Below are 17,681 nucleotides of genomic sequence, written 5' to 3'. Positions count from 1 at the left end.
AGACACATACTAGCTGTGTAACCCTGGTGAGTCATTTAACCCTACTTGTGCCTCAGTTTGCTCATTTGTGAAATGGGGATAAAAATAGCACCTACCTCCCAGGGATGACATGTAAAGTGCTTTGCAAACCATAAAGTGCTATATAAATATGAGTTAGTATTATTAGTATGATTATTAAGCTGGGAGAATGCAAGTCTACCTGGAAGGATCATAAGACCATAGATTTAGATTATAAAGGACCTTGGAGGATCCCTAGATCACTTCCTTCACCTTTGCATAAGAGGAAAATATTTGTTAGGATTTATGTGACAAACTGAAGACCTGTAGAGATGCACAGGAAGATGAAAATATAAAAATCATGGCAAGGCAGCCTACCCACAATAATCAGTTTTGAACCTTTAATTTCTAATTCCCTATATTCTGTTGTAGAGGGGCACCTAGGAGGCAGATAGAGGGCATAGGTCTGGAGTCAGGAAGACTCATTCTCCTGAGTTCAAATCTGGCCTCAGACACTGACTAGCTAAGGGACCCAGGGCAAGCCACTTAACCCAATTTGCCTCAGTTTCCTCATCTGTAAAAATGAGCCAGAGTAGAAAATGGTAAATTACTCCAATATCTTTGCCAAGAAAACCCCAAATGGGGTCACAAAGAGTTGGACACAACTGAATGACTGAATGAATGACTTCTGTTGACAGAATTACTCTCCTCCTAGCCCTATTTTCTGCTTCATCCTTTATTCTTTCCTCTCTCTCACCTATGTAGTCAATTAGTTATCATCTCTTTTGCTTTGATCTCGTTCTGTCCACTCACATCCATCCACATGTAGCTCCATTAGCTCAGTCCTCTATATCTCACACCTGGCCAATTACTTTAGCCTCCTTTTGATCTCCAGTCTTTGAGTCTTACTCCTCTTCAATCCATGACTTCTTACACCACAAAAATAATCTTCTAAAACATAGATTTGACAATGCCATTCCACCACTCAAAACTCTTCAGAGACTCCATTTTGACTCTAGGGTAGAATCTAAGTCTTCAGACTGATTTTTAAAGTCCTCCATCATCCGCTTTCCATTTAACTTTCCAGTCATTTCATAGTCATCCACCTTACTCTCTGATCTAGTCATACTGGTCTCCAGGTATTCTCTTTATGGGGCACTTCAGCTCCTGCTTTGGGGCAGGTGGTCCCACATGTCTAGAATTTCCTTCCTCCTCACCTTTGCCCTTCAGTCTTTCTAGTTTCCTTCAAAACACAATTCAGATTCCACCTTCTTATTCATGAGTCCTCACCTTGTTTCTCTTCCCCTAGCTGGTAGCACTTTCTCCTTCTTGATATTATTTTTTATTATCTTGGCATGTACTTTGTATTTATTTGTCTGATTACATGTTCTACCACCCAATAGGATGTAAGATCTGTGAAGGACTGGACTTCTTCATTTTTATATTTTTGTATCCTCAGCACCCAGCTGACACATAGTAGGTCCTTAATAAAATGTGTTTGGGCTGAGTTGCACCATTGGGGTAGAGAAGCAATATTTGAAGCATGAACAGATATTTCGTACCTAGATTCAGTTCAATCCAACAATGAAGAAATATTCATAAGCCTTCTTCCAGCCATGTCATGATGCTTTGTCATGATGAAATGCTTCCAGTTGATTGCAAAGTCAGAGTGCCCAGGCAATCTAGCAAACCTAGGAGATCCACAGATCCTATCAGAGGTTCCATCAGCAATTGGAGATAATGACAGTGGCTGCTATAATAATGATGGCCCAACAAGGAAGGAAGTGCCTCAGGTGGTTACGGAAAGATAGTTAACTGAGGATAATAGCAATCTCAGGGAATAAGATTTCTCATGGCAGAGAGAAGTGATGTCTGTGGAATCAACAGAGGAAATGATCCTTGTAGTCCACAAGAGAGCAATACCTAAAGGGATTTTCATTATGACACTGCAAAGGAAGAAAAGGGCCAGGAGTTAGGAGATATTCCTTTGACACATGTCCTCTACAGATGTACATTACTGTCTTCATACTTAAAGTTTATGTCCAAGGAGAGAGTGTGTCCATGGTTTGGAGAGGAGGGACATGGTTCTGTAATTAATATTCTTGTTATACATTCTCAGTAAATCCCTTTTCTAAAAGTTAGTTGGCTAATTGGTAATGGGAGCCTACAAATGGGGGCTCAAATCCTAGAATCCTCAGCTCCTCAGTGTTACTCCCAAAAGTCAAGAGGAAAAGTAGTCAGCTGCACCCTGTGGACACTGACCTGTGAGTCAAGTGTCCATTCAGAAGAGTGAGCTCAGAGGTGGTGTTACAGATGCTTTACTGAACTGATCAAATTCTCATAAAATGCTTCTGCTTACCCCACCCTCCCAAAGGCTGCAAATTAATTTACTACTCAAAGGCTGACAACTGAGCATTATTCAGTGGTTCTGTCTTCATTGCTGGATTTCACTGTGCTTCTGGAAGGGACAAAATACTGCTATTGCTAAGGGAAGAATTTCTTGTCGATCAATGAATGAATGTATTTCTTGCAAAGTCAATGCATCTGTGCCACGATGCTATCATGGGGTTATTAAGAGCAGCATCTTATTTAAAGGACATCACTGTTGTCATCACCACAGGCTTTCTTTTAGATTTATGATTCTCATATAAGCTCTGACAATCGTGCTGGGTAGACAAAAAGACAAAAATCACAGTGGGGCTATCGGCTGCATTGGCCATATTTTTCCCCCTCTTACCTGGCTGTCTATGCCTCTGAAACAGCCCTAGGGACTACTAGATTTACAGATCTGAGGGGGGAAAGTCCCAACCTCTTCAAGAGTCTCATGAGCTGTCATTGTTGGCTAGCCTATGTCAGTGATGGCAAACCTATGGCACACAATGCACTTTCTGTGGCACTTGGCTGCCCTCCCCACCCACCCTTCCAGAGTTTGTTACTAGAAAGGCAGAGGAACTCCAGAGAGCTGCTCTCCTCCCTTTCTCCAGTGTGCTTGACATTTTTCACATTCCCACACCCCTCTGCCCAGCAGTCCAATGGGAGCACACAGGACATAAGGTGGGTGGCTCACAAGGGGCAGAGCTAGAGGGGCACAGAGTGTTCAGGCCACTCCCCTCTTCCTCTCTGCACTTGCTAAGAACATTCTTCACTTCACCCGCCCCTCCACCCAGCAGCCCAATGGGAGTACTTCCTCCCTCCTCTGTGAGGGATAAGACTGGGGGGCAGGGCACATGGTCTCTAGAAGGGGCAGCTCAGCTCATGGTCTGGGAGGTGGGGTGGGGGCAGGCCCCTCTCTAAAAGGTTCCTCATCACTGGTCTTCATTAAGTCTATGAACATAATGAGACAGCCATTTGGGCAATAATGGACCTTGATAAAGCTCACTCAATACTGTGAACAGCCATTTGAAAATTAAGGAGAAATATAAGAAAAACTGGTGTAATCTGATAATAACTACCAATTCACAGACTTTCATTAAAATATTGGGGTCATCAGAAAGCCCCATTATAGCATTTATCAGATATCAAAACTTTAACACACCTCCAAGATACAGTAGGGAGAGGGTCAGATGTGCAGTCAGAAGACCTGGAAGTAGACAGTAAACAACCATATGCATGACAGTGGACAAGTCATGTTGACCTCTCCAAGTCTCAGTTTCCTCATCTGTAAATCTGAGGGGAGGAGCACTAAAGTACCTCGAGGGTCTTTCCAAGCTCTAGATTGATCTTATTCCAGCTGAATGAGTCTATAATGTATACTGCCAATCCAAGAGTATGGGAGAAGAGTGCCAGTCTCTGGAAGCATCAGGGAAGGTTTTGTATAGAAGGTGATGCTCAAACTGTCTTTTTTAATTTTTTAACTCTTAACTCCTGTCTTAGAAGCAATATTAAATATTGGTTCCAAGGCAAAAGAGTTATGAGGGCTGTGTAAGAGGGTGACTTATCCTTAAGTGACTTACCCAGGGTCACACATCTAGGAAGTGTCTGAGGTCAAATTAGAACCCAAGACCTCCCTTCTCTAAACCTAGCCCTCTATCCACTGAGTCAGCCAACTGCCCCTCAAACTATGTTTTTTTTTTTTTAACCCTTACCTTCTGTCTTGGAGCCAATACTGTGTATTGGCTCCAAGGCAGAAGAGTGGTAAGGGCTAGGCAATGGGGGTCAAGTGACTTGCCCAGGGTCACACAGCTGCCTCAAACTATGTTTTGAGAGATCAAAGACATAGTGGGTTCCAAGTATGAGAGATGGCTAAAACAAATGTATAAAAATGGGAAATGGAAACCATGTATGAAAAAGAATTAGGAGGCCAGTTTGGCTAGACTACAGCATGTGAGAAGCAGAATAATATGTAATGAGGATAGGTGGATCAAGGGCAAAGTTGTGAAGGGCCATCACAAAGAAAGTAGTTTGTATTTGTCCCTAAGGGCAATAGGGAGCCACCTGAGTTTATTGAGTAATGGCATGACTTTCTTTTTGACAGCTATGTAAAGAATAGGTTCAAGCGGAAAGTGACTTGAGGCAGGGAGACCATCTAAACTGGAAAGGATAAGAAACATGAAATCAGTTAAAATGTAATTTACAAAGAGGAGGAGCCTCCGAGTTTCAACTGTAATTATTCATCAGTCATTACCATCATTACTGAGATGGCTCTGCTGAGCATAGCATTTTATAGAATAAAGACAGCCTCCTCGTCCACTCATCTTGTCATCTAGGTCCCAGCAAATGATGACACCAGAAACAACTTTCCTCTCTGTTGTGCCCTGATGCTTCTTTGCACTGGCTGACACCCCATTTCAATAGTCATTTGTCTCGTCTTCTCTGAGAAATAAAGAGTTGCCAAACAGCCAGGCAGATATGCAAGATGCCAGGCTGCTTTGACAACAAGGACTGCAACTGTTTCCCGCTCTCATCTTCAGGTAGTCTGAGAGCGATAAATCAGAGGGATGCTCCAGCAGAAAGACTTCATTATTCACTCTTTCTAAGGTATTTGGACCAGTTAATAGAAAACACTTTTACGTAGGACTTTAAGATTTACAGAACTTTTTCCAACCTTGGGAAGTATATAATACAGACTTCATTAGTCTCATTTGCCAGCTGGGGAAACTGAGGCTAAGGGAGGTCCATGATTTGTCCAGGGTGACACAACCAATAAATTTGCAAGGAAGAATTTGAATCCAGTTTTTCCTACCTCAAATCCAACCCTCCATTCACAATACCCTGTTCCCTCTTGATGCACTAAGTGAATCTATGAGAAATGACTGGTATATCTTTGCTTTGACATGCTAAATGTATTCAGCTTTTCATTTAATTTTTATATGATTCTATTTGTAGACTTGCCATAATTTCCCCAGGGTCTGGTGGACAAGATTAGATACAGGAAACTGAATCAACTGGAGTTCAGGGGAGAGGCTACTGCTGAGATCACCCAAAAGTATTTATGAAGTGTCAGATTTTATGTGGCATTTCCAACAAACAGGGCCCCAGGCAGAGAATGGTTATTGGCTATAATCTAGGACCCACCTCCTTCCCTTCCCAGACTCGTACATAGCCCAGATTTTCTTTCCCTGATGCACTGAAAACTTGCTTTGCTCTACAACAGCTTTGCTGGAGTGAAGAAGCTTTTCACTATTATCTGCAGCCTTTGCCTAACCCAGTCTAAATGCCACCTCCCCTTAGAACATCCTGAGTCAAGTCTACAAGTATTGATTAAGAGATTACTAGGTGCCAAGAATTGTGCTAATTCAGGGACTTGGGTTTTTTTTTTTTCTTTAAAAGGAAAGATTGGCGAGGCATCTCAGTGGATTGAGAACCAGGCCCAGAAACCGGAGGTTCTGGGTTCAAATTTGACCTCAGACACTTCCTAGCTGTGTGACCCTGGGCAAGTCACTTAACCCCCATTGCCTAGCTCTTACCATTCTTCTGCCTTAGAACCAATACATGGTATTGATTCCAAGACAGAAGATAAAGATTTTTTGTTTGTTTTTTTTTAAAGGAAAGATTGAAAGAAAAGTAAAAATTTACAAATAGACTTTCCATCAAATCTTCTTCTGATAACTCATAGTAACAGGGATGTGACTCTGGGGTCTCAAAGGTTTTGCCAACAGATTTAACATAGTCATGGCAAGATTTGGCAAGTATTACTAAATTGGAATTGCTTTGAATACAATATAACCTTAGACTATTGTCTAAAGACCAATTCATCCAAGTCCAGAGAATCACCAGATTAGCCACAAGGTAATAGAGCTTTTTTGGCCAGGAAATTTTCAAAGACTATCAGCCATGTTACACAGGGAGATCTAAATTGCAGGGACACACACACACATACAGAGAGGAGTGGGATGGAAGAAGAGTGAGGGAGAAAGAGAAGAGAGAGAGAAAGAAAGAGAGAGAAAGAAAGAGAGAGGGGAGAGAGAGAGAGAGAGAGAGAGAGAGAGAGAGAGAGAGAGAGAGAGAGAGAGAGAGGAAAGAGAGAGAGAGAGAGGAGAGAGAGAGAGGAGAGGGAGGGGGGAGAGAGACAGAGAGAGAGACAGAGAGAGGGGGAGAGAGAGAGAGAGAGAGAGAGAGAGAGAGAGAGAGAGAGAGAGAGAGAGAGAGAGAGAGAGAGAGAGAAGAGCTGAGGAGAAAGAGAGTATGGATGAAATCACATTTCCCAGAAGGAAATATTCATAGGGTACTAGGATGACAAGATTTAGAACTGAAAGGGATCTTAGAAGTAATTTAGTCTAACCCATTTATTTTAAAGGTGTGGAAATTGAAGCCCAGATATTTTAAATGAGTTCAAACCAACATTTAATAAGTCCCAACTTCAGAAGCAGTATAGTTATAGTAGTAAGAGGCTGAATAAAGAGCCATGAGACCTGATATGGAATACCAGCCTTGCCTCTTACTACCTTGGGGAAATCATTTCACCTCCCAATGCCTCAGTTCCCTCATGCTTTAAACAAAGCCACTGGGGGGAAGGGGCAGCTAAGAATTATAGCAGATTGAGCACCAGACCTGGAGTCAGGAGGTCCTGTGTTCAAATCTGATCTCAGATACTTCCTAGCTATGTCACCCTGGGCAAGTCACTTAATCCCAAATACCTGACCTTTGCTACTCTTCTGTCTTAAAATTGATACTAAGACAGAAAGTTAGGGCTGTTTTTTTTTTTTTTTAATGGGAGGCTATTGGGCTAGATGGGTTTCCCCATATCTCTTCTAAATGTATGATTCTATGTGCATAGCAGTGAGCTAAGCACTGGAGATGCCCATACATCATCAAAGATATCCCTGTCCCCAAGGAGAGTGTGTCCTACTGGCAGAAACAACAGTAGTAGCCAAAAGTTAAACACAGGTTAATTTGAGTCTGGGGAAAGGCTAACAAGGAGTCAGGAAAGTTTTCCAGCAGAAGGTAGTAATCTAAGGAAAGTACTGAAGGAAAGTGATAGCATTCTAAAAGAAAGATATGAGCATAGGCATGAGTAACCACTCCTAAGCAGGCAAAGAAATAGGAAGACAGTCACCAAATTCAGGAAAAAATGAATGGGGCAGTCTGGCAGAATTGATGAGGAGTTAAAGAAGAGTCATGAGAAGTAAGTCTGGAAGGGGAGGCAGAAGCCTCACCATAAAAGACTTTAAATGACAAGTTAAGAAACTCAATATTTTATCCTGTTGTTGTCCATCCTTCCTTTTCTAAGAAGACCAATGATTTCACGGGGTGTAGTCTTGGATTTAAGTGTGACAGAGCTGTACAAAATCATTAGCTTCACCCTTTCTTCCAGAGTCATCAAAGTTCAGTGTCAAGACAAAAGTCAGGATGCCTGGTGAAGGCTTAGGCTACAGTGGTTGATCTTGGTGTCTTTGATGTCTGGCCACACTCTGAGTGATCCATAGCACCTACTTTAGCCCCCTTCATGGCCATTGGCACAAACTGTTCTCATCTATCCTTTCCTCGTGGGGAAGTCTTTCCATGCCTGGGGTAGACACTCTCCTAAATCAAGCCTATTAGTTACCCTCAACCTGGTTTAGCCTGCCTGACCAGATAATTTACTGAGGTGTGGCCATTGTACATGTTGTTGCTTCTTGGAGCTCCAGGTGAGGGCTAGGTGACAAGTGGTGTAAGAAATATTTTTAACCCTCCCCTCCTTTCGTAGTGCCCATCTTAGGTCAATCATGTTATCCCCCTGTTTAGTTCTAATCGGGATCATCTAGCTTAATGTGATTCTGTAAGGATGATGATTGGCTACTTATTATTAACAGGCAATAATCCAAAGGAATTTGGTCTAGCTTAGAGTTGAATAGGTTCTTTCCTATAATACAAATCTTTCCTCTCACGTTAAACTTTAGGGCAACTTTAACTAGTCAGCATAGTTTGAAGGGCTCCACCCAGATGCCACAAGTTTCAGAGACAAGTCCCAGTATTAAGAGTCCCTCTCCCCTGTATCACTTCCTCCTCATCAGCCTCTCCAGGGAGGCCTGGACCTAATACCAACTATATCAGTTTAGGGTCCATGGCTAGGGTGCCCAGGACTTGTTGCTAAGGATGGGCGTTTTGAGGCTGGGCTGTAGATGGGCTGCTAATCATGAGATTGGGCTGTTGTCATGAGGAGGGGTGATAGATGAGTTGGTTGCTACATCCCCACCTCATTGTTTGGTAGCAATACGAGCCCAGGGTGTACCAAGAGTTTGGAGCCCACCAATGATTTGCTCAAATGTTTGCCAGCACAATGGAATAAATACTGGATTTGTCATCAGGAGAGAATTAAGTTTCCAGGTTCAGATAATAATAGATATGACTTAAAGTTGTAAGAGACTCATCTAGTCCCTTCAATAATTTTTTCAATGACAAAATTCCAGCTCAGAGAGATTAAATTATTTGTCTGTGGTTGCACAGGAGGCAGATCCTGGATTAGAATATTAGTCCTCTGGCCCCAGATCCAGCACTCTCCAACCCTGCCTCTTACTAGTGACTGTGTGAACCTGAGGAAAGTTTACAAAGTACTAATCTGAGCCTCAGTTTTTTCTTCTATAAAATGGGGATAATTTGCTAGTAGTCCATATGCTCACTGAATTGTGACCTTCAACAAAGAGGATATAATGAAGTACATTGTAATCTTTAAACTGGTCCATAAATATATGCCCAATCTGGTCAAAAATGCCAACACAAGTTTCTTGGGCTAAGAAACATCCTCCTATTTAGCAAGTATAGCCTTGGCATTTTAACTTAAAAGAAAACTTTATGCTTCTCACTCCCCTAGATTAGGGGATTTTTGACCTTTTTTTGTTGTTGTTGTTGTTGTTATCCTGGACACGTTTGTCTGCCTAATTAAAACCATGAATATCTTGTCTTTTTAAGTATTTGAAAGAATCGCTAAATTCCTATAGAAATTAGTGAAAAGAAAAAATTCAGATCTCCCTCTTTAAGTTCATAGACTTACTCAAATCTATCCTTGAAATCTACTTGAGAGTCAAGGTTGTACAATTAAGAATCTTGTCCTTAGATCCACCTGCCTCCAACCCCCCAGGGAAGGCTTGCTATCTAAAATAGATAAATTTCAAACCAAATTTCTTAGGTCAGTGATGGCAAACCTTTTAGACACTGTGCCATGCCCCCCCCCCACTGCATACTGTGCCCCCTCGGACTGCATACCATGCCCTGCCTCTCCTAGACCAAATTTCCCCCCACCCTCAGCTTACCCCAGACACAGGAGGGGAAAAAGGGAGGGAAGTGAGTGCTCTGCTCAGAGGAGGGAGTAAGGGCTTCCATTAGACTGCTTGGCAGAGGGGCAAGGAAATGTGATAGAGAGGGGGAAGGGAGCAGCTCCAGCAGGCAACAGCTCATGTGCCCATAGGGAAGTCTTTGCATTCCATCTTTGGCATATGTGCCATAGGTTTACCATCATGGTCTTAGATCCTTTTTAAGGTTCTTAAACTGAGACACAAAGATTTCAGCAACTTTTTAAGGCACCAATTGGCTGCTATTACTCTCTCCTATTGGCATAGTTTTTACCCAGATTAATGTACTTTGTAACTTTAAAGTGCCATATATATAATAGAAGTAATCAGGGAAATCCCTCGATCTACTGATTTCTGGAGATGTTATATATCTGTGTTGGATGATTTAAATTTCCATAATTAATCACTAGTGGGGAGGCATTCTAGCAAATACTTATGAGCAATGTTCTTAGGAGGATTAAAAATTGCTGACAAAGGGTTGATTTCAGGTCTTTCCCTTCTTGCCTTCCTTTTGGGAAAAGGAAAAGCTATAGAATGAAAGGAATGAAAGAACCAAAAAGATTCTCATCTTTAGGGAAATATTTATTTATAAGACTGGCCCCAGCTGGATACTGCATCATCTTCAAAGGATGATTACGTGTTTTGAATGTAGGAAAGAATAAATACTTCAACATGGTAGCTTGTCCCAGGTTACTGAGACAGAAATGGAATCCTCCTCCCTTTGGATAATAACTTACATTAATATAAGGCTGGAAGGCTTCTCAGTCCTTTTCTTTCAACCTTGTGAAGTCAATAGATGCATTTAATAATAATAATAATAATAATAATAAGGATAGCAGCTAGGTGACATAATAGACCTGGTTTTAGAGTCAGGAAGACCTGAGTTCAAATTCTGTCCTAGATATTTATTAGCTCTGTGACCCTGGGAAAGTAACTTAAATTCTGTCTGCCTCAGTTACCTCAACTGTAAAATTGTGATAACAACAAAAAAAGATCTCCCAAGGTATCAAATGAGGTAATCTATGTAAAGAACTTTACAAACCTTAAAGTACTATAGAAATGCTATCAATATCATCATGATCATCATTATTTTTTAAACCCTTGCTTTCTGTCTTAGAATCAATACTATGTTTTGGTTCCAAGACAGAAGAATGGTAAGGGTTACGCAATGGAGGTTAAGTGACTTTCCCAGGGTCACATAGCTGGGAAGTGTCTGGGGTAAAATTTGAACTCAGGACTTCCCATCTCTAGACTAGGCTTTCTATCCATTGAACCATCCAGCTGCCCCCATTATGATAATTTAAAATTATTTTCTCATATGATACTTTAGTCTAGCTGGTCAGGAGCACTTTTGAGGCCAAGTGTCTCTTTGCTCTTAGGGGATTGTTGATGGGTCTGAGATTATGAATCAATTATTCAACCTATAAATATTCCTAAAGCATTTGCTTTAGACCAGGCTCTCTGCTAGGCACAGGGGAGGGAGGCACAAACACAGAGTAAAACAATGGCACATGCCATATGAGGATTGGTTGAAGAAACTGAGGGGTATTTAGTCTAAAATACAGGAAGATACATAATGGTTTTTGTCTCCTTTTAAAAGGTGCTTCTGGGGAAGAAGGATTAGATTTGTCCTGTTCAACCCAGAGGGAAAAACTAGGAACAATGGGAGGAAATTGTCAAATGGTCTATTTGAGCTTTGATAGAAAGGAAAACTTCTTCAAAATGAGAGCTATTGAAAATGGAATGGATCACTGGGGAAGGTGGGGGGTTCTCCTTCACTGGGGGGGGGTGTCTTCCAACAAAGGCTTGATGACCACTTGAAAATATTGTCCAGACAAGGGGAGGGATGGGCAGCTAGATGGCTCAATGAATGGAGCACCAACCCTGAGTCAGGAAATTTGGTCTCAGACCCTTCCTAGCTGTTCGACCTTGGGTAAGTCACTTAACTGCTGGTCTCAGTTTCCTCATCTGTCAGATGAGCTAGAGAAGGAAATGGCAAAAGCACTCACTCCAGTATCTCTGCCAAGAAAACTTCAAATGGGGCCATAAAGAGTCAGACACAAGTGAAAACAATTGATCAGGAACAATGTGTAAGATTGAGTGAATAAAGGAAACAAGAGGGGGAAAAGGAAATATTGTAGAGAATTTTTGTATACCTATAGATAGGACTAGATGGTCACCGATCTGTTTTATGATAACTCTTATTTAGGAAAAAACCTAACAGGACAGTGCAAGTAGGCTGCATTTTTAAGAGAGAGAGGGAAAGAAGGGAAAGGAGAGGAGAGGAGAGAAAGAGAGTTAACAGAAGGGCAAGAGAGACTGAGACAAAGTAAGAGCGAGTAGGGAGAAAGAGAAATAGAGAAAGAGATAGAGATAGCAACAGAAATAGACACACAGAGACTGAAAAGAGAGAGAGACTGAGAGAGAGAGAGAGAGAGAGAGAGACAGAGAGAGAGAGAGAGAGAGAGAGAGAGAGAGAGAGAGAGAGAGAGAGAGAGAGAGAGAGAGAGAGGAGAGAAAGGGGGGGGGGGAATGCCCACTTCTTATTTCTCAAGATGTTGAAAGGGGAAAAAAAGGCAGCATGTCTCATCTATTTTCTGGGCGTTGTAGGTGCATATAGAAAAAGGTATTGCTAAGCAGGTGAATTGCTCAAACTATACCAAGGACTGTGAAATCTTTAACCTTTGGCTAATTTCCATGTGTTATAATTGGGAGGAAAGAAAGAAGAGATGGTGAGATGGTTGGTGAGTGATAGAAGAAGATAAGAACAAAGTAGGAGGGATATGAGAAAGAAGTCAGCATTACTTGAACTCTAGGGTAGGAAGACACATTTAGAGCTCAGATGGAGCTTACTGGGTCCAACTTCTCATTTTACAGATGAGGAAACTGAGGCACAGAGACCTCAAGTAACCTGCCAAAGTCCCATAGGTAGTAAAGAGCAGATGTGGGAACTGAACCCAGGTCTTTTTACTCCATATTCCATGCCTTTGGCATGTTTTCAGACAGGGAGCCTGAATAACCCCAAATCAGGAGCCCACTTCTAGATCGGCTTCTCAAGTTACATTCTCCAGAACCCAAGGTGAATGGAATTTCTGAGGTAAAATGTTAACGTTAAGCTTATTTTCTTCTTTAAAATGTTAAATGAGGGGGCAGCTGGGTAGCTCAGTGGATTGAGAGCCAGGCCTAGAGATGGGAGGTCCTAGGTTCAAATTTGGCCTCAGACACTTCCCAGCTGGGTGACCCTGGGCAAGTCATTTCACCCCCACTTGCCTAGCCCTTACCACTCTTCTGCCTTGGAGCCAATACACAGTATTGACTACAAGACTGAAGGTAAGGGTTTAAAAAAAAATGAAATGTTAAATGAGAAAATGATGCACACATCTGTCAGTCACACAGTTGCCAAATTCACATTCCTACATCACAGGTTTGACTGTGAGCCAACTAGATAATGTAATTAATTGAATTCCAGACTTGAAGCCAGGAAGACCTGGGTTTTAATTCTGTCTCAGACACCAGCTGGGTGATCCTGAGCAGGTCACTTTATCTCTCTACCTCAGTTTCCATCTGAAAAAAAAAAGGAGACTCTTTTTTTCTTCTCTCCTGATGTTATTGTGAAACTCAGATGAGATATTACAGGCTGAAGTGTTTTGCAAACTTTAAAGTGCTAAATAAACCCTATTACTTTGTCATTCCTTTGATTGAGAAGCTTCTGTGGTTCTCTAGTACCTCTAGAATAAAATATAAACTTCTCTGTTGGACATTTGCTCCTCTCATCATTCAGGATTTCTCATTTCTCATTCAGCTACACTCCTCTTGGACCTTGATTTCTCCACCATGCCTCCAGGAAACTCATCCTTGGGAAATTTCTTCATCCTGCAAGACCCATCAGCCTCATCAGGACCCTGTGTCCCTTTGATTGGAGGGTGTTGGGACAGGACAGCCTTCTCTTTACTCCCCAGGGGGCTGCCCTCCTAGTCTTTGACTTCATCATGCCCCAGCACAGGGTACTCTAGCTACTCTTTAGCTTTTTTCCTTTATTGTCTTCCTTGATTAAATTGTAAGTTCCTTGAGGGCAGGGATTGTCTTTCTTTTAGTAAGCTTGTATCCCCAGGATTTAGCACCTTGCCTGGCACTTAGTAGGTCCTTACTAAATGTTTATCATCTATTGACAGGCTGGGCCCAACCTCTCTTTCTAGACTAATTAAGGAGGACTCCACCTCATGCACTTCATGATCCAGCCAAACTGGCCTATTTTTGTTCCCTGTAACCATGTCCTGTCTTCTACCCTGTGTGTCCATCAAGTGCAGGGCTTTTTGGATCTCCACTCTGCCTGAAATGTTCCCCCTTGTGCAAAAATGGGGACATGAATCCACTGTTAATGGTGGCAGCTAGATAATTACTCTTGTTATTTTTTTTCCCCATAAATGAATGCATAGAACTGGAACGACCTCCAGGAATTGATGCAGAGTGAAAGGAGCAGAACCAGGAGAACATTGTACACAGAGACGGATACACTGTGGCACAACTGAATGTAATGGACTTCTCTACTGGCAGCAATGCAGTGATCCAGGACAATTTTGAGGGACTCATGAGAAAGAATGTATCCATATCCAGAGAAAGAACTGTGGGAGCAGAAGAAAAACTGCTTGATCACATGGGCCGATGGGGCTCTGACTGGGAAAGTAGATAGAATTAATAAGGAAGTGGCCATCTCCAAAGACAGTTTGTCTCTCGTCTTCCCCCTCCCCCTATTTTTTTATTGTCATACACAACACACTTCCATATTGGTCATTGTTGTAAGAACAAAGTCACACATAACTGAACTCCCCAAATAAAGCCATAAATACACTGATGTAAAAGAGGACTCCAACAGTTGTCTCTCTGGAGAAAGAGAGCATTCCCCATCATAAGTCCTTCAGGATTGTCCCAGATCATTGCACTGTCGAGAGTAGCCAAGTTTTCCCAGATAATCATTGGACAATATTGCTGTTCTCCCAGTTCTGCTTATTTTACTCTGCATCAGTTCATATAGATCTTTCCAGGGTTTTTTTTTCTGAAATCATTTTGCTTATCATTTCTTATAGCAAATAGTGTTCTATTACCAACATGTACCACAATTAGTTCAGCCATTCCCCCGTGGATAGACAACTTCTCAATTCCCAGTTCTTTGTCACCACAAAGAGAATAGCTAGAAACATTTTTGTACAAACAGGTCCTTTTCCCTTTTTGATTATCTCTTGGGGATACAGACCCAGGAGTGGCATTACCAGCTCAAAGGGTACACACAGTTCCTAACCCTTTGGGCATAGTTCCAAATTGCCCTCCAGAATGGTTGGATCAAATTCACAATTCCACCAACAATGCATTAGTGTCCCAATTTTGCTACATCCCCTCCAACATTTATCACTTTCCTTTTGATAGGTGTGAGGTTTTAATTTGTTTTTCTCTAATGAAGAAAGATATAAAACATTTTTTCATATGATTATGGATGACTTTGACTTCATCTGAAAATAGTTTTATCCTTTGACTATCAGTTGGTGAATGGCTTGTATTTGCATACATTTGACTTAGTTCTTTATAAATTTGGTCACTTTTCTCTCTTATACCTCAAGGTTAGAAAGTAGGCATTGTCTATTGCTCAAAGTTGTTTTTAAGAAGATATAGATCTAAAAACCTTGAGGTATGAAGGCTCAGTGGATAGAGAGCCAGATCTGGAGACAGGAAGGAGGTCCTGAGTTCAAATCTGGTCTCAGATACTTCCTATACGTGTGACCCTGGCCAAGTCACTTAACCCCAATTTCCTAGCCCTAATGGCTCTTCTGCCTTAGAACTGAAACTTAGTATCCATTCTAAGACAGAAGGTAAGGGTTTAAAAACAAACAAACAAAAACACCCCTTAATGTATGTTAGAGAAATATAAACTGTTAGAACTTTTTTTGGTAATAAGATATTGTCCCGTAAAGTATTCAGGTGGAGACTGACTGGGTTGGATTCTCATCTGAGACTTTGGGGGAGGGGCAGGGTTTGGGGGAGCTGGGGAGAGGGGGCAGGTCCGAGTTTCTCTCATTTTTATAATTTCTATGCCTGGACTTGAGGATCTCTAAGGTCCCTTCTAGTGGCAATCCTCTGACTGGAGGGTTAGTTATCCCAGGGGTTCAGGGCTGCATTTAGGAATCACTGAGATAAAGTGGAAGAGAGCCTTAGTCTTGGAGTCAGAAGAAAGACATTTCAATTCCAGCTCTGGCCCGTAGGGCTGGGAGTAGCTCTGGGTAAGTCACTTCATCTCTCTCTCTGTTTCCTCATCTCAAAAATGGCAATGAGAACCCCTTCACTGCCTTTGATCAGGAGGCGTGTAAGGGCATTTGGGAGAGGAGGAGCGGCTCCCTCCGAGGGACCTGACTTCCATTTGCTGGCTCCAGCATACACGTGGGGACCAGGTCATTTGTCCTCTGTAGTCCTCATTTATAAAATGGGGGACATAATCTGTATTTTCCCTTGATCATAAAGCTTTTATTAAACTCCTACTGTGTGCTCATCTCTGTGTAATAAGGTGCTGGGAACAGATGGAAATTACAATGAAAAATGAAACAATCCTGATTCCTGTCCCAAAGCAGAGGAAGTATAAAGTCAAAAAGGGTTTATTACTTTTATTAAACCCTCACCTTCCGTTTTAGAATCAATGCTGTGTATCAGTTCCAAGGCAGGAGAGTGGTAAGACTAGGCAATGGGGGTGAAGTGACTTGCCCAGGGTCACACAATCAAGATGCATTTATAAAGACCATGTGCCAGGCATGGTGCCAAGCACTGGAAAGTCTCTGTCTTCAACATGTAAGCTGAAAGGGAATGGGGAAGTGGGCAGAGACTGGAGCATCCCCCCAGCTCAGGGGTTTGGCAGGAGAGAAAGTTTTGAGTTAGAAGAATAGACTGGAGGGGAAGGAGGACAAGACAAGGTTGGCATGGGTTTCCTTCTTAAAGGGGAGGGAGAAGCCCTGGCCAAGCTCAAAGGCCATCATAATGTCCAGGACGTGGAATCATGAAGTGATAACCGTCAGCCAGGTTAGTGGCAAAAAATGCCTGGAACCACTTTGTGGTGGCTGACTCCCAGGGTGCTCCGGGAGAAGATACTTTGTAAAGCTTAAAGGGTTACAAGTATATTTAGGGTTCATGTTTCTATCTAGATGGTGCCCTGGATAGAATGCTTGGTCTGGATTCAGGAAGACTCATCTTCCTGAGTTCAAATCCAGCCTCTGACATTTACTGTGTGATCCTGGGAAAATCAGTTAACTCAGTTTGCCTCAGTTTCCCCATCTGCATAATGGAGGGTTTAGACTTCATGGCTCAGATACTATCTGTGTGACCCTGGGAAAGTCACTTAACTCAGTTTGCCTCAGTTTCTCTATCTGCATAATGGAGGGTTTAGACTTCATGGCTCAGATATCATCTGTGTGACCCTGGGAAAGTCATTTAACCCAGTTTGCCTCAGTTTCCTCATCTGTATAAAGGGCTGGAGAAGGAAATAGTAAATGACTCTAGTAACTTTGCCAAGAAAACCCCACACGGGGGTCCCAAAGAGTCCAACACAACTGAACCACGAATGTACCTTTAACATCTATTTACTGAGGGGAGGGAGGGCTTGTAGGCAGGAAAACTCAGGCACTGTCTGAGAGCTGCCTTATTCTCAGTGTCTTCCTGTGGAAGCAAAGGAGGCTGCTGGGAGAATGGGGGAGAATTTGTATACACAGGTTTTTGCAAACTTAAAATCTTAGTCTTCCATCTTAGAATTAATACTGTGTAATTAGTTCCAAGGCAGAAGAGGGGTAAGGCAAGGCGGGGTTAAGTGACTTACCCAAGGTCAGGCAGCTAGGAAGTGTCTGAGGTCACATTTGAACTCAGGACCTCCAGCTGGTTCTCAATCCTCTGAGCTGCCTCCCTGCTCTTCTTTGCAAACTTTAAAGCCTTGTATAACATGGCCTATGA

Source organism: Monodelphis domestica, chromosome 1, assembly GCF_027887165.1.
Source record: "Monodelphis domestica isolate mMonDom1 chromosome 1, mMonDom1.pri, whole genome shotgun sequence".
Taxonomy (NCBI): Eukaryota; Metazoa; Chordata; class Mammalia; order Didelphimorphia; family Didelphidae; genus Monodelphis; species Monodelphis domestica.
The sequence above is the reverse complement of the archived record's forward strand: the minus strand, read 5'-3'. Positions refer to the sequence as shown.